Consider the following 18216-nt stretch of genomic DNA (forward strand, 5'->3'; position numbering starts at 1 on the left):
GAACAACAGTGCACCTGCTCTGTCTGGCTTCAGCTACAACACTGAAAACGAGACTAAAACACACTCTGCATCAAACAGCCTAAAATGAAAGTAAAAAGCTGACAGACAGCCCAATTCCACCCACTCTCTGACATCACTGCAGTAATAAACACCCATTTCTTAAAGGTATTCTCACATGACACATGAACAAAAGAAAACAGGCAATGGGATGCCCGAGAGGAGGATCCTGATTCCGTATGAGGAGGGGACCATGGAGCTCACAGGGAGGGGCAGGGGCGGGTCTGCACCTGTGACAGAAACGCGAGGAGCCACTGCAGCTTCATCCAGGTGACTAGTCTCAAGTGAATGCTTTATTGTCCAATCCCTTGGCCAGGCAATGTGTTAATACCTGTGTCCCTTGTCTTGCAGGAACATCGAACAGCCTGGCACGTCTACCAGCAGGCCCCACCCTTAACACTACCTCAGAGGAGAGCTCAGAGGAGGACATGGATGAAGCCTCACAGCTTTCACCTGCGCCACCCACCCATGCAGAGACACACCACTGTGGGTGGACTGAACAGACAGGCTTCAGGGTCACTTTCTGGTGAGCAACGCACAGCTCCTGATGCACATCAGCTGGAGGTAGAAACGCCCCAGCGATCGGACAGTTGGAGGTCTGCTCGGTCCCAGGACACAGCTGTGACCCAGCCAGGTGAAGTGCCTCTGGACACGTTCTTCCTTCAGTTTCTGCTCATCTGTGACCTCAAGGCACTTCTGTGACCTCAAGGCCGAATGGAGTCCCAAAGCCATCTGTCGCAGGAGATGTTGCCGTGGTGAGTGGCTCTCAAGCCGACACTGCAAAGATGGCGTCTGCCGTGGAAAGCCTGGGGCAAGACATCAAACCTATGACTGGAGGGCAGCACGGTAGCATTGTGGATAGCACAATCGCTTCACAGCTCCAGGATCCCAGGGTCGATTCCGGCTTGGGTCACTGTCTGTGCGGAGTCTGCACATCCTCCCCGTGCGTGCGTGGGTTTCCTCCGGGTACTCCGGTTTCCTCCCACAGTCCAAAGATGTGCAGGTCAGGTGGATTGGACATGATAAATTGCCCTTAGTGTCCAAAATTGCCCTTAGTGTTGGGTGGGGTTACTGGGTTATGGGGATAGGGTGGAGTTGTTGACCTTGAGTAGGGTGCTCTTTCCAAGAGCCGGTGCAGACTCGATGGGCTGAATGGCCTCCTTCTGCATTGTAAATTCTATGAGAGCTCCGAAGCATGGCTGAGTCCCTGAGGACCGTGGCTCAGGGGTTGAACATCATGGTGCAGACAATGGAGGGCCTCCAGGACAGGGCAGCGTCAGATGACGTTGAGGCTTCTGATGTTCACTCCAGCTGCCCTGCCGTCCCATGGAGTAGCCCAGAGGCCCACAAGCACCCGCTGGGAGGAAGATCCGCTGGAGCGCATCCTGGGCTCTTCCATTCAGGAGACTGGGAGTGACCAACCCATCTGAATCCCCCCTTCCGGAAACCGGCAAAATTCAGAGGCAGCGGGCAGAACAGGGAGGCAACACCAATGCCACCCGAAGGTAGGTCCCAGCCCTGCAGAGAATTCCCGCCAAGGGCATTTCAGGCCACAGGGTGTTGAAAGCAGCAGGTCATCTCCACCTCTGATGTGCATCCTGGGAATAACCTCGGTGTAGTAGGAGGTATGGAAGTGTAAGGAATTGTGAAGGCAAGGTGTGGACATGGGTGTAGGTAGGCACAGATAGTTGGGGGTCTTTATCACTTGTAACATCTGCACATGTCAGCAGCATCTGTAGGGCAGCACGGTTGCACACGTGGCTAGCACTGTGGCTTCACAGCGCCAGGGTCCCAGGTTCGATTCCCCGCTGGGTCGCTGTCTGTGCGGACTCTGCACGTTCTCCCCGTGTCTGCGTGTGTTTCCTCCGGGTGCTCCGGTTTCCTCCCACAGTCCAAAGACGTGCAGGTCAGGGGGATTGGCCATGCTAAATTGCCCTTAGTGACCAAAACAAAAGGTTAGGAGGGGTTATTGGGTTATGGGGATAGGGTGGAAGTGAGGGCTTAATGTGGGTCGGTGCAGACTCGATGGGCCAAATGGCCTCCTTCTGCACTGCATGTTCTTTGTATCTTTGTATCTATGTCACTGCATTGAATTCTATTTGTCTTCACAACCTTAAGGCCTCGCTTACGTTCACCCTCCTCCCAGCTTAGCGCTTCTCCCCATCTGGACACATTTCCTCTCACAGGCGCTCAATGTCAGGCAGGCGGTGAGGCACTCTCATAGTGAGTGTTTCATTAATGGTGAAAGGACTCAGGCACGAATCAGTGAACTCTTGAGCCTGGTCCCTAATCCCTCTCTAGAGCTAAGGGACAAAGGAACGTTGGCAGAACCTCAACTCAGCCATGAGCGAGGGAGTCAGGGTGCTGGCAGCAAGCAGACGGAGGCAGCTGAGGACCACTCCTCATTGTGAGTTGTCATCACCCTCCTGCATTGACTGGGCAGCAGACACGCAAGGAGTCCCCAGCCCCAGCTCCCTGGTGACTAAGGTTTCTGTAACCCTCACCCAATGGGGGCCGAGGGATTATGACAGACTGGGGTAGGGGGGAGGGTTGCTTGTTGAGCTGTCAGACAACATGCTGGTCCTACTGCACCCCTAATCTTCCTGCCCTTGTGAACCCCCGGCCCACTTGGCCTCCATGCTCTGGTCCTCATCGGCCTCTTCCTCTACTCCCTCGAGGACTCCTCCTCAAACATGATGCTCCTCCTCAAACATGATGCTCCTCTTCAAACATGATGCTCCTCTTCAAACATGATGCTCCTCTTCAAACATGATGCTCCTCCTCAAACATGATGCTCCTCCTCAAACATGATGCTCCTCCTCAAACATGATGCTCCTCCTCAAACATGATGCTCCTCTTCAAACATGATGCTCCTCTTCAAACATGATGCTCCTCCTCAAACATGATGCTCCTCTTCAAACATGATGCTCCTCTTCAAACATGATGCTCCTCCTCAAACATGACTCTCCTCCAAGTCTTCATCAGTCAGGTCATCACCCCCCGCTGCTGAGCCAACCTATGTAGGACACAGCAGATCACCACGATGCGGGAGACCCTTGGGACTGTACGGAAGGGCCCCACCGGACCAGACGAGAGGACTGAAGCAGATCTTGAGGAGGTTGATGCACTGCTCAATCACAGATTGGGTGACACTGAGTCTCGTTGTATCAGGCCTCGTCGCCAGTGCAACATCCACCAAAACCTCACGGGGGGTATCCTTCGTCCCCTAAAAGTTATCCCTGCAGCCTGGGGTGACACCCGGAAATTCTAGGTGTCTGCGATTGTCCGAGGATGCAGCTGTCATGCACGAACCCTGGAAAATGGGCAAACACATGTATGAACCTCATCTGGTGGTCACAATGGCTGGGCACTGGGGGAGTGAAAACCATTCCTGTTGATGGCAGAGACTCCCCCAGATGCCACGGGCGTGTAGAGCGACGCGGGTGCAATCACTCGCCCCCCTGCATCTGTGGCAGACCAGCTATGGTGAGAAATCCTACAACCTCTCGGCCTGCTGAGCCTGCTCCAGGTGGAAATGACTGAATCCAAGGCTCTTCATTCATAGTATCCATCATCTCATGGATGTACTTATGGGCGGATGCTTGCGGAATGACATACAGGTCGCTCATTGACCTTGGAACGACCCCGTCACATAAAGGTTGAGGCTGCCGTGACCCATGGCCACAGGGAGAGGGTGTTCTCCCCCTTCACCTGCGGTACAGCTACTGCACAGCCTCCCTGGGGAGGCTCAGCGTCCTAAGGCACATGTCCAACAGCTCCATGAAGGATGCTCGGATCCTGTATACCTTCGGCCTCCTTCTGCGCCTTTGTGCCCCCTGGTCACCTGGTGCTGAGTCTTCCCTGGGTGCCGCTGCCGGAGTCTGTGCCCCTCTGTCGTTGTGATAAGAATAATAGCAGATCCAGTAGCTCCATACCGATATCGATGGGTTAGCTGGCTCCATACCGGCTCCATACCGATATCGATGGGTTAGCTGGCTCCATACCGGCTCCATACCGGCTCCATACCGATATCGATGGGTTAGCTGGCTCCATACCGGCTCCATATCGGCTCCATACCGATATCGATGGGTTAGCTGGCTCCATACCGGCTCCATACCGGCTCCATACCGATATCGATGGGTTAGCTGGCTCCATACCGGCTCCATACCGGCTCCATACCGGCTCCATACCGATATCGATGGGTTAGCTGGCTCCATACCGGCTCCATACCGATATCGATGGGTTAGCTGGCTCCATACCGGCTCCATACCGGCTCCATACCGATATCGATGGGTTAGCTGGCTCCATACCGGCTCCATACCGGCTCCATACCGGCTCCATACCGATATCGATGGGTTAGCTGGCTCCATACCGATATCGATGGGTTAGCTGGCTCCATACTGGCTCCATACCGGCTCCATACCGATATCGATGGGTTGGTGGCTCCATACCGGCTCCATACCGATATCGATGGGTTAGCCGGCTCCATACCGGCTCCATACCGATATCGATGGGTTAGCCGGCTCCATACCGGCTCCATACCGATATCGATGGGTTAGCTGGCTCCATACCGGCTCCATACCGATATCGATGGGTTAGCTGGCTCCATACCAGCTCCATACCGGCTCCATACCGATATCGATGGGTTAGCTGGCTCCATACCGGCTCCATACCGGCTCCATACCGGCTCCATACCGATATCGATGGGTTAGCTGGCTCCATACCGATATCGATGGGTTAGCTGGCTCCATACTGGCTCCATACCGGCTCCATACCGATATCGATGGGTTGGTGGCTCCATACCGGCTCCATACCGATATCGATGGGTTAGCCGGCTCCATACCGGCTCCATACCGATATCGATGGGTTAGCCGGCTCCATACCGGCTCCATACCGATATCGATGGGTTAGCTGGCTCCATACCGGCTCCATACCGATATCGATGGGTTAGCTGGCTCCATACCGGCTCCATACCGGCTCCATACCGATATCGATGGGTTGGTGGCTCCATACCGGCTCCATACCGGTATCGATGGGTTAGCCGGCTCCATACCGGCTCCATACCGATATCGATGGGTTAGCTGGCTCCATACCGGCTCCATACCGATATCGATGGGTTAGCTGGCTCCATACCGGCTCCATTACCAATATCGATGGGTTAGCTGGCTCCATACCGGCTCCATACCGGCTCCATACCGATATCGATGGGTTAGCTGGCTCCATACCGGCTCCATACCGATATCGATGGGTTAGCTGGCTCCATACCGGCTCCATACCGGCTCCATACCGATATCGATGGGTTAGCCGGCTCCATACCGGCTCCATACCGATATCGATGGGTTAGCTGGCTCCATACCGGCTCCATACCGGCTCCATACCGATATCGATGGGTTAGCCGGCTCCATACCGATATCGATGGGTTAGCTGGCTCCATGGGGGCAGCACGGTAGCATAGTGGTTAGCATCAATGCTTCACAGCTCCAGGGTCCCAGGTTCGGTTCCCGGCTGGGTCACTGTCTGTGCGGAGTCTGTACGTCCTCCCCGTGTGTGCGTGGGTTTCCTCCGGGTGCTCCGGTTTCCTCCCACAGTCCAAAGATGTGCGGGTTAGGTGGATTGGCCATGCTAAATTGCCCGTAGTGTCCTAAAAAAAAGTAAGGTTAAGGGGGAGTTGTTGGGTTACGGGTATAGGGTGGATGCGTGAGTTTGAGTAGGGTGATCATTGCTCGGCACAACATCGAGGGCCGAAGGGCCTGTTCTGTGCTGTACTGTTCTATGTTCTATACCGGCTCCATACCGGCTCCATACTGATATCGATGGGTTAGCTGGCTCCATACCGGCTCCATACCAGCTCCATACCGATATCGATGGGTTAGCCGGCTCCATACCGGCTCCATACCGGCTCCATACTGATATCGATGGGTTAGCTGGCTCCATACCGGCTCCATACCAGCTCCATACCGATATCGATGGGTTAGCTGGCTCCATACCGGCTCCATACCAGCTCCATACCGATATCGATGGGTTAGCTGGCTCCATACCAGCTCCATACCGGTATCGATGGGTTAGCCGGCTCCATACCGGCTCCATACCGATATCGATGGGTTAGCCGGCTCCATACCGGCTCCATACCGATATCGATGGGTTAGCCGGCTCCATACCGGCTCCATACCGATATCGATGGGTTAGCTGGCTCCATACCGGCTCCATACCAGCTCCATACCGGCTCCATACCAGCTCCATACCGGCTCCATACCGATATCGATGGGTTAGCTGGCTCCATACCGGCTCCATACCGATATCGATGGGTTAGCTGGCTCCATACCGGCTCCATACCGATATCGATGGGTTAGCTGGCTCCATACCGGCTCCATACCAATATGGATTAGCTGCGAGGACGAGAGAGAGAGAGACACAGTCAGGTTGATGTCACTTGCGCTTAACAACAGTACCTCCCCTTACCCGTTGGCCCTCCGGACCTGGAAGTAGCCAGTCCCACACTTTATGTGGCGCCTAATGCTCATCACATCACAGGTGCCATCTCCATTGTTCAAGCCGATGCACTCGCCCAGTCAGAGTCGCCTTTGACCTCCCATAGGTTCTCCCCTCCCCTTTTCTTAATGACACTCGGGTTCCGACCAGGGGGTTATTTGGTTGCCTATCCCTCGTGGGCAGGGTTCACCGGGCGGTGATGTCTGCCGTGGGGCCTATTGAATCCTCAATGACAGACCCTGGATCTGGAATATAAGCAAACACCGTCCCCCTGGGTTGCGTGGACCCGAGCTTTCATCCTTGATCCGAGTATTCATCCCATTCCTGGACTTTTGCACCATTTTGACTCCAACCAATTAAAGTAAAACAAACCGAGGGACAAATTAAAGGGACAGCCCCTTAAAGGGACACTGCCCCAAACGAAAACAAATCACAAATTAAACTTAAACATCAAATGAAAAGGTGATTAAAAAGGGTTGATAAAGCACCCCAAACCCTGCGGTGCCCACTGGGCATGGAAAGCCGAGATGGTGCCCGTGAACACCCCCCCCCCCCCCACCCCACCCCCCCCCCCCCCCCCCCCCATGCTCCCTCTCCAGGGACACCCGGCCACGAATAATGCGGACGCGGGGCACACAGTCAGGTTGGCCGACCCCCTCGGTCGCCTGCTACCTCCACCCAGCTCATTGGCCCACCTCCTTCACCCTCATCACCAGCCCATGTGACCCACCGGCTCAGGTTTACATGAGGCAGCACAGTAACTAATGCTGGGCATTTCAGACACGGGATCATTGGCAAATGTGATGTAAGCAGGTCCCATTTATTGAGCCACAGACGTGAGTGGTACTCAGGAAATTACAGCATCTCTGGATACAAAACTCATAACTTAAAACCAATTCAGTACATGTAACATCCATTCACATAACCATAGGCACGGCAGAAAGAGGATATTACAGCTAAAGGAGCAGAACCAGGCCACTCTTCCTTCTGTTATGGGAGCGGCGTTTTCAGAACCCCAAAATGTACCATGGAGTTCAACCAATCTCCCCCTTTAATGTATTGTTGCTTTTGAAGCACACGGCTTGGTCTCCAGGTGTGGTATAACAATTATGGACACATGGGTTTTTAAACACCAAACAATGTTTATTCCATGAATTCAACTTAACCTTTTTAAATAAAAATTGGATCCCTTAACACCCCTTACTTCAAAGATAACCCCGGAAATAATACAACACTAAATAATCCCTCAAAATGTTCCTTCGAACCTCCAAAAGACTTAACACCTTTAAACAGAAACACATCAGGTTAAAGACATTACTATCATGAGTTTAAATCGCCCAAATGATTCAGAGATAGTCTTTCCTGGCAGAGATCACAGCAGAGCCAGCTCACTGCAAACACAGACACACCCAAGCTTTTTGTCTTCATGCAGCTCTCAGCAAACCAGCCAGGCACTTTTCAGCTGCTCTCTCAAACTGAAACCAAAACTCTCAAAAAGCAGAAGTGAGCTCAGCTCAACTACCTCCCACACTCTGACATCACTTCAGTAATATGAGCTGCTGCATTTCTTAAAGGTACATTGCTTAAACATCCATTTCTTAAAGGTACTCTTCATTCAATCAGACCACGATTGGTCTGTATCTCAACTTGCATTTGACATCTTTAATCTCCCTGTAATAATGTGCTGGGTCTTCATCCTGCAGGTGGGTGGTAGGAGCTGGGAAATTGTCCAACTTGCTGCACCTGCCTTGGGCGAAAGTGCCTGCAAAGACGGGATTTTTGTTCTGGGCGGGGGGGGTTAGATACTAACTGGGGTTGCCGAGGTGGGCTGTTTAAAACGCCTGCCACTTGAGGGGCTGTTCGTCATGGGAGGGGAAGGGAGGGGAGGATGAAAAAGGGGGAAAATCTGTACAGACTGTACAGTTGATTGCTGGGAAGTATGTTTCCCTGGGGGTTTATTCGCCGTAACCTGTTTTGATACACGTTTGTAATACATGTATAAAATTAAATAAAAGGTTTGCCATTGTGTACTAGATCTTTGTCCAAGGTGTTTTATTTAACGTTCTGCCCTCTAGCCCTCACCTCTCTCCTCTCATGTTCCATCCATACCAACCTATGCCCCTCGATCTGCCCCCAATGGCTCCCCATACCTTCAATGCCAACCTATGACACTTTCTTGCTAATTTGCCTTTTGCATACACAGAACCAATGAAAAGTTGCATTTGTTATTGATGCATAAATTCCTTAAAGGAACCGGTTTTACTCCAAGCCTTTGAAGTATCGATAACAGAAACTACAAGCACTCGATACCTCTTTATCTTGTGTAAGTAAAATTCCAAGGGGAGGACCCACCATCCGTGGTTAACTTAAAATAATTGAAGGTAGTATCAAACTCAAAAGAAAAAATATAGAATTGCACAAGGATGGGAGACAGGCCAGAAGATTGGACAGAATATAAGAAACAACAAAGAATCACTAAAAGATTATTAAGGAGGGAAAAAATTAGAGTACGAAAGAAAGCCATCTAGAAATATGAAAACAGACAGGAAGAGTTTCTGTAGATATTTTAAAAAGAAGAGTTAGCAAAGTGTGCATTGGTCCTATAGAAAGTGAGTAATAATGGAAACTAAGGAGATGGCAGATGAATTGAACAGGTATTTTACATCAGTCTTCACAAAATACACAAGGAAAGGTTGAACATACGCTGGAGTTTAGAAGGCAACTTGACTGAAACGTATAAGATGCTGAACGGTCTCAACGGGGTGGATGTGGAAAGGATGTTCCCTCTTGAACTAGGGGTCACTGTTGAAAATAAGGGGTCGGCCATTTAATACAGAGATGAGGAGAAATGTTTTCTCTCAGAGGATCATGGGTCTTTCAAACTCTCTTCCTCAGAAGGTGGTGGAAGCGGAGACTTTAAAATGTTAAAGGCCAAATTGGATAGATTCTCGATAACCAAGGGGGGGGGGGGGAGGTGGCGATAGGTAATTGGCGGTAGGAGGGGATATGAGATTGAGGTTACAGTGAGATCAGCCCCGATCATATTGAATGGCAGAGCAGGCTCGAGGGGCCCAGTGGCTTACTCCTGCTCCTAATTTGTATGTATGTTTGGAAGTAAACATTTGTACAGATCTAAGAGAAAGAGTCACCAATCAAGAAATGTTTTCTTTTGTATGTAACCGTTTCAACAGACTAATGGATGTCTGGGCACTCGGAGGGGGCATAGGTTGGCAAGGGAACATGGGCAAGACCTTTGGATTTACCTTTCCAGGGGAACCCCCATCCAGACGATGGTGGGCCACACCTCTTTTCTAAAATAAATTTATAGAGTACCCAATTATTTTTTTTCCAATAAGAGGCAATTTATTTTCTGCCCAATAGAAGAGATTGGAAGGGAGAATTACCCAGGTGGGAAGAGTCTTTGATTATGCTGCCCGCTTTCCCTAGGCAGCAGGAGTTGTAGACTGAGTTAATGGATGGGAGGTGGGTCCACATGATGGGCTGGGCTGCGTTCGCGACTCTCTGAAGTTTCTTACGGTCTTGGGCCGAGCAGTTGCCATACAAGGCTGTGATGCAGCCTGATAGGGTGCTTTCTATGGTGCATCAGTAAAAATTATCCAGCATCGGTCTTCGACCTGCTGAATCAGTGGAAGAATATACATTTGGACTTTGATTCTGGACCCACGTCAAACCACAATTCTTTATTTGGCTGTGGCCCTTGCCCTGTACCTCTTTCCTTCCTCTAACCCACCTTTATTGGGTGAATGGAAAGGAGACCCATGTTGCTACCTTCCTCTCAAGTTTTGAGCGTGTGACCCTTCTGGTTCACCCTATCCCGCGTTTGCTGAGATTGGGGAACAGGCCCAACACCGCTTATAAAGGAAGAAATCGAACACACCATTCTGTTCAGGGGCAGGCAGTGGGAGGAGAAATCAGGGGTCTTTAAATTAAACGCCCTCCTGTCCGTGACTCACTCTTGACCTCACGACGCAGTTGACCTCAGGACAGCACTTGGTGCTATTTTCATGGTGGCACGAACAGATGTTTTGGAGTGGGGCACCACAGCAGATTCTAGCACATAAAGATCAACGGGATTTTATTTTTTCCCCCGTTTGAAAAGGCACAAAATTAAATAAATGCTTCTTCTCAAGTTGACAACTTAATTTAGGTTCATCCATCTCTGTTTAGCTGTATTTGTGCATAAAGACTTAACCACCCTAATGTTTTCATTCATATCATTTAGGTACAGCATTCATTTATCATGAAATACCAATTATGAGAGGACATTTGGAGACATTGCACACATGTTGATTTAGAGTTTATTTTATGCCATCTGATCTTTCAGTTGCATGACCCCAACATTTTTTATTTTAATGCAGGAGTACTCATCGGAATGAGGTGCCTGTGGGGGAAAGAAACTGTGAGTGCATCTTTTATTTATGGGTGTTCTTATTGCATTGCGTATGGCAAAGGTTAAGCGATGTTTTAATTTTAATTCCCCAATTCCATCTTAAAGATGTTATATTTTCTCTCCTTTGGTTCCTGCCACCTCCTGGCTGATGGGCAGCGCAGGAGCATTGCCTCCTCGACTGTAACCAGTGCTTAAGGGGGAGGCGCAGGAGGGAAACTCACGCAGACACGGGGACAATGTGCAAACGCAGGGGCAGCACGGTGGCGCAGTGGTTAGCATTGCTGCCTACGGCGCTGAGGACCTGGGTTCGAATCCCGGCTCTGGGTCACTGTCTGTGTGGAGTTTGCACATTCTCCCCTTGTCTGCGTTGGGTTTCACCCCCACAACCCAAAGATGTGCAGGTTAGGTGAATTGGCCACACTAACTTGCCCCTTAATTGGAAAAAATAATTGGGTATTCTAAATTTAAAAAAAAAGAGAATGTGCAAACTCCACACGGACAGTGACCCAGAGCCGGGATCGAACCTGGGACCTCAGCGCCGTGAGACAGCAGTGCTAACCACTGCGCCACCGTGCTGCCCTTGGGGGAGGTGTTTTTGGGTCGGCAGTGTTTTCTGCCATCGCTTATGTGAGCAGGTTTTGGGCGGTCTCATGTACACAGAGTTAGAATCATGGAGTGATCCAGCACACGAGGAGTTAACTCAGCTCATCCTGCCCATGTTAACTCTTTGAAAGTGAGTCCTAGCCCCCCCCCCCCCCCCCCGACCCCCTCCCCGCCCCCCTCCCCGCCACCCAACTCTTCTCCCTAACAGAGAAAATGCATCTAGTTATTTTTGGCCTATCCTGGTACACAGAGCATGTTACACCGGAGATCGCTGGTTCACTGCACAATATTCGGATGACCAGTCTGCACTGCAATACAGGATTGCGTGTTACGCACCATCGTCATGGGTGGTGCCTTGAAGAGTGGCATAATGTGGCTCTCTCTCAGAGCGCCCCCTCCCTGTCGCCGAACGAATTGCACACCTTAAGATGGCGCCGGAGCGTGGCCACTCTCTCCGAGCTCTCTCAAACAGATCCTCTTTTTACATCTCCGCCCGATTATGTGTTTTCTTTTCATGCACGGAATGATCTGTTTGAGCAGCTCGTAGAAAAATACTTTTCACTGTACCTCAGGAAACAATAAACAAAATCCAATCCAATGTAATGAGGACAGGTTGCTGAGGCTCGGACTGTATCCGTGCCCAAGTATGAAAGATTTAAAAAAAACAAATTAATTTAGCGTACCCAATTCATTTTTTTCCAATTAAGGGCCAATTTAGCATGGCCAATCCACCTACCCTGCGCATCTTTTGGGCTGTGGGGGTGAAACCCACGCCGACACAGGGAGAATGTGCAAACTCCACATGGGCAGTGATCCGGGTCCGGGATCGAACTTGGGACCTCGGCGCCGTGAGGCAGCAGTGCTAAACACTGCGCCACCATGCTCCCCCCCCCCCCCCCCCCCCCCCCCCCGCCAAAGTATGAAAGATTAACAGCTGATGTAATTAAGATGTTTAAAAGGGTTAAAGGAGTTGGTCAGGGACATGGAGAGAAACTATTTCTGCTGGCGGAAGGGGGGAGTCCACAACAAGAAACGTCAGAGGTACATTTTAAGAATTGCGCAAAATGTGGAAAGTGAGTAGAGGGGAAGAGAGGTTTAGGGAGAGGGAATTCCTGAACTGAGGCACCAGTAGTAGCGTGATTACAATCTGGGACGTATTCAATTAGAGGACAGAATTGAAGAAGGACCTTGAGGGGGGGGGGGCAGAGACCGGGCCGGACCCTATGATGTTGATGTTTTATGTCTCGGAAATGCCGGAGCTGATGGAGGGGATGAAGGCCGACGTTGTGGCCTTCGCCTTTCTTGTTGCCCGCCGAAGGATTCCGTCGGAGTGGCGGTCGACAACGCCATCGGGGTGGGTGGGGGGGGGGGGGGGGGGGGGGGGGGGTGACGGCCTGGCTGGGGGACTTGCACGACTTTCTCCGCCTGGAAAAGATCAAGTTCCAATTGAGGGGGTCAGCGGAGGGCTTCGAAATACGGTGGGGGCTGTTCATGACCATGTTTGAGGAATTGATCGTCGTGGGCGGGGGGGGGGGGGGGGTGGTGAGGAGAGGGTGAGTGGATGAAAAGGGGAAAAACGTGCACAAACTGTGAACTGCGGGGTGTGGAGTATGTTTTATTTATATTTTTGTACCCTGGAATATGCTTGGAATAAAATACATTTGAAAAGAGAATTGGACAAGCTCCGACATCCTAGAGGGCTGTGGAACTGGACGAGTTTTCAGAAAAAGGGAAGAGTGATGGATTTGAAAACAAGACAGAGAATTTTAAAATCTTTAAAAAGACCTAACTTGAAGCCAATGCACACTCTTAAAATCTGCCACTTTGGCCTCGTGGTATATTTTAAAGAGTGCCACACGTCGCTAAATGCAACTTGGTGTAAAATGTTGGGATGTTTGACATTTAACGGTGCTAGATAAATGCACCTCTGAAACCTCTGTCAAGTCTGGTAATAGACACCGTGGCCAAATGCATCACTCTCGCCCTCCCACAAACTAAATTCAGTAAACAGTACATGCCAGAGATGGAATCTTTCTAATCTATGCAGACGTAGCTCAGGGTATTATTCAACTTGACTTTTATTCTATTTTTTTTTTCCCCGGGAGCTCATTATTTTAACAAACAAGAAACAGAAAAGAAACTGCAGTCTTATGCAGGGAGTAAGCTTTGACACTTCAACAAAGGATTACTAAGAAGGTTTATTTGGGAAAAATATAATTTAATAGGCATTAGTGGCTTATCGCTCGCTATTACATGATGTATTATTCAAGGCGATGCATTACGTAACATGTGTGAGACATATATATAAACTCATTAATGACTGCAACGGTGTGCACTACTCTGAAAGTTGGTAGCCACAATGTAAGTCAAGTTTTGTGCAAGAGCTTGGCTGACAAGGAGTGCAAATTGCAAACCATAATGACCCAAAAAATAAGGGCTAATACTCATACCAGTGGCCTGAATTTTATGCTGCCGTGCAGTCTTATGCAGGCAGTTTTCAAAAAAAAATAATTTTTAAGGCTGCCACCGTCTAAGAAACCCCTGTAGTGATCCCCTCAGGGCAAATTTCACCCTCTCCAATTTGATGAACCCGCCATATCATTGATTCCGGCCTCCACGCTTGGGGGCCTCGCATCCTTCCATTGAAGCAAAATCCTCCGCCGGGCTACGCAAAGGCCAGGACACCGGCCTCTTTCGCCTCCTGCACTCCAGACTCCACTGCTACCCCATATATCGCGAACCCCCAGCCTGGCTTGACCCTGGATCCCACCACCCTCGACACTGTGTTTGCTACCCCCTTCCAAAATACCCCCAGCGCTGGGCATGCCCAGAACATATGGGCATGGTTCGCTGGACTCCTCGAGCACCTAGCACATCTGTCTTCGCCCCCGAAGAACCTGCTCATCCTCGTCCCGGTCATATGAGCCCTATGTAGCACCTTGAACTGTATGAGGCTAAGCCTCGCACAAGACGAGGAGGAATTCACCCTTTCCAGGGCATCCACTCACGTCCCCCCCTCAATCTCCTCACCCAGCTCCTCTTCCCATTTACCCTTCAGCTCCTCCACCGAGGCCTCTTCTACCTCCTGCATTACGTGGTACACGTCCAAAGTCCTCCCTCCTCCAACCCACACCCCCGAGAGCACCCTGTCCCGTATCCGACGTGGGGGCAACAGAGGGAACCCCTCCACTTGCCGCCTGGCAAACGCCCTAACATGCATGTATCTAAACATGTTCCCCGGAGGGAGCCCAAACTTCCCCTCTAACTCACCCAGGCTCGCAAACCTCCCATCCACAAACAGGTCCCTCAACCTCCTAATACCTACCCTGTGCCAGCTAAGAAACCCGCCATCAATGCTCCCTGGAACAAACCGGTGGTTCCCCCGTATCGGGGACTCCATCGAGCCCCCCCACCTGCCCCCTATGTCATCTCCATTGCCCCATGCAGGCAGTAAGTTTTGACATTTTAAGAAAGGATTACGAAGAAGGTTTATTTGGGAAGTTTTGAGGGTGGGAGGGGAGCATGAAATTGCATGGACAACCGACCTGGACGCAATTTTATGGTGGGCTGTGTGGTGATATGCATGTACACATGAATGGAAACAGTGGTCTATCAATGTATATAGCAGTCGGTACAACCTCCCACCAGCAGGTGGCGATAGAGATCCACCATGTGACTGGAGGGATCAAGCAGTTGGTAGTAAGACGTACATGAGGATAGTCGCAATACAAGTAGCTCCAGGAGAATTCACTGAATTCATTTATTTGGTACTGTCTGTATCACAATTTGTTAGTTATCTTTGCACGTGTCAATATCGTTAATAAATCATCTTACTAGTCCAAGAACTAGATGTTCTTTGTGCAACTGCACTGCGCCCATAATACAGAACATAGCAGCACGGGCTGGGTCTTAGACAGGCAGCCCACCCTTATCCCTATAAATGCCCTTAAATGGCCATATAATGGTCACTTTCCCGCTCAGCCTCCATTACCAGGCTGGTGGGAGCAGGGAAGCTGAGGGTGGGAAATGGAAGAAAATCACTGACCTCAATCTTGGAGGGGAACGGAGGGGGTGTGCCTCCATCGGGAGCCCCTTTTTGACTAGGGGTGCCCTCCTCTCACGGATCAGACTCCATCTCCCCCTCACCTCCCCACGACATCCGATTAAACAATTGCCCCCCCCCCCCGACCCCCATCACCCCCTTAGGGCATCCCCTCCCCAGAACCACTGGCGTTGCCTCACACTGGCTCCCTGCACTTAGTCCCAGTTGCGGTGCTGCAGTGCCTCTAGTGGCCACTGCAGCGCTGCACGTGAATGGGCTGGAGAGCCGTCGACCAATCAGATTGGGTGACAGCTCTCCAAAGCGGGACTTCCTTCCAATGGAGGACGGCGATGGGTTCCCTAGCAACTCACCAGGTGACAGGGGTCAAGACCCCGACATCCATAAATTTCAGGCCAATGTGCTGCGGTGGTGTTGCCTTTATCAATCTTCAGGGAATACCTGCCATTTTTAAGGTCAGCTGTGACACTCTCTTCCAAGGGTGTGGGTTCAAGTCCAACTCCAGAGGCACCTTTCTAAAAATTCATTAGTGGGATATGGGCATCGCTGCCTCGGCCGGTATTTATTGCCGTCCTTCATTGCCCATGAGAAGGTGGTGGAGAGGCTCTTTCTTGAACCGCTGCAGCGTTGGTAGTGTAAGTACACCCACAGTGCTGTTAGGGAAGAACTATTGACAAGAAACTGAGCAGATCAGAGGCTGGGAATCCTTTAGCGAGTAACTCCACCTCCTGACTCCCCAAAGCCTGTCCACCATCTACAAGACACAAGTCAGGAGTGTGATGGAATACTCTCCACTTTCCTGGGTGAGTGCAGCTCCAACAACACTCAGGAAGCTCAACACCATCCCGGACAAACAGCCCGCTTGATTGGCACCCCATCCACCATCTTAAACATTCACCCCTGCCACCAATGCCATACAGTGGCAGCTGTGTGTACCATCTACAAGATGCAGTGACAGCACCTTCCAAACCCACAACCTCTACCACCTTGAAGGACAAGGGCAGTAGATACCTGGGAACTCCACACCTGGAGGTTCCCCTCCAAGTCACTCACCACCCTGGCATGGAAATATATCACCGCTCCTTCACTGCCACTGGGTCAAAATCCTCGAATCTTCTCCTGTAATACATCCACGGAGGCCGGCGTCCCTTCACCACAATCCCTGTTATTAACAAAACCAACAGCAGTACGACCATGTCCATTTAGCTTGCTGTCTACACCGGGAGTACATTCAGCTCGCTGTCTACACCGGGAGTGCATTCAGCTCACTGTCTACACCGGGAGTGCATTCAGCTCACTGTCTACACCGGGAGTGCATTCAGCTCGCTGTCTACACCGGGAGTGCATTCAGCTCGCTGTCCACACCGGGAGTGCATTCAGATCGCTGTCTACACCGGGAGTACATTCAGCTCGCTGTCTACACTGGGAGTGCATTCAGCTCCCTGTCTACACCGGGAGTGCATTCAGCTTGCTGTCTACACTGGGAGTGCATTCAGCTCGCTGTCTACACCGGGAGCGCATTCAGCTCCCTGTCTACACCGGGAGTGCATTCAGCTCACTGTCTACACCGGGAGTGCATTCAGCTCGCTGTCTACACCGGGAGTGCATTCAGCTCCCTGTCTACACCGGGAGTGCATTCAGCTCGCTGTCTACACCGGGAGTGCATTCAGCTCGCTGTCTACACCGGGAGTGCATTCAGCTCGCTGTCTACACCGGGAGTGCATTCAGCTCGCTGTCTACACCGGGAGTGCATTCAGCTCGCTGTCTACACCGGGAGTGCATTCAGCTCCCTGTCTACACCGGGAGTGCATTCAGTTTGCTGTCTACACCGGGAGTGCATTCAGCTCGCTGTCTACACCGGGAGTGCATTCAGCTCCCTGTCTACACCGGGAGTGCATTCAGCTCCCTGTCTACACCGGGAGTGCATTCAGCTCGCTGTCTACACCGGGAGTGCATTCAGCTCCCTGTCTACACCGGGAGTGCATTCAGCTCGCTGTCTACACCGGGAGTGCAGAGGATCTGACACTCCCTGTTATATACAGAGAAGAGTGTCCCTGATTGGCCCACTAATCAGGGAACTCGTATTCCAATTGGCCAATCTCAGTCATTACACCTCCCTAACAGCACGGTGGGTGTGCCTACACCACACGGACCGCAGCAGCTCAAGAAGGCAGCTCACCACCACCTCAAGGGCAATTAGGGAGGGAGGGGCAATAAAGGCTGGCCTAGCCAGCGACGCCCACATCCCCTGAATGAATAAAAGAAAAGTGCTGCGTGTGGAGCCCGCTGTGTGCAGGTAAGCCGCCCTGTTCCCGGCGTTACAGCAGTCAGTTAACGTGGCAAAAACCTTCACTGATGGGGAATGTTTTGGGACTTGCTGAGGCTGTGGAGGGCGCTGTAGAAACTCCAGTCTTGTTTTCTTCACAATCACCCAGGGCCCTGTGCACATCTCACTGGGACCCCCCCCCCCCCCCCCCCCCGTCCGTATTCACAAATCACTTCTCCTGCCTGATCCATACATGCCTGTCAGGCAGACGTTATGGCTAACACTACAGAGGCCGCACTCAATTACTTTTAGTTTTAGTTTCAAATGAAC

The sequence above is a fragment of the Scyliorhinus canicula genome, chromosome 12 (genome assembly GCF_902713615.1).
Source record: "Scyliorhinus canicula chromosome 12, sScyCan1.1, whole genome shotgun sequence".
Classification (NCBI taxonomy): domain Eukaryota; kingdom Metazoa; phylum Chordata; class Chondrichthyes; order Carcharhiniformes; family Scyliorhinidae; genus Scyliorhinus; species Scyliorhinus canicula.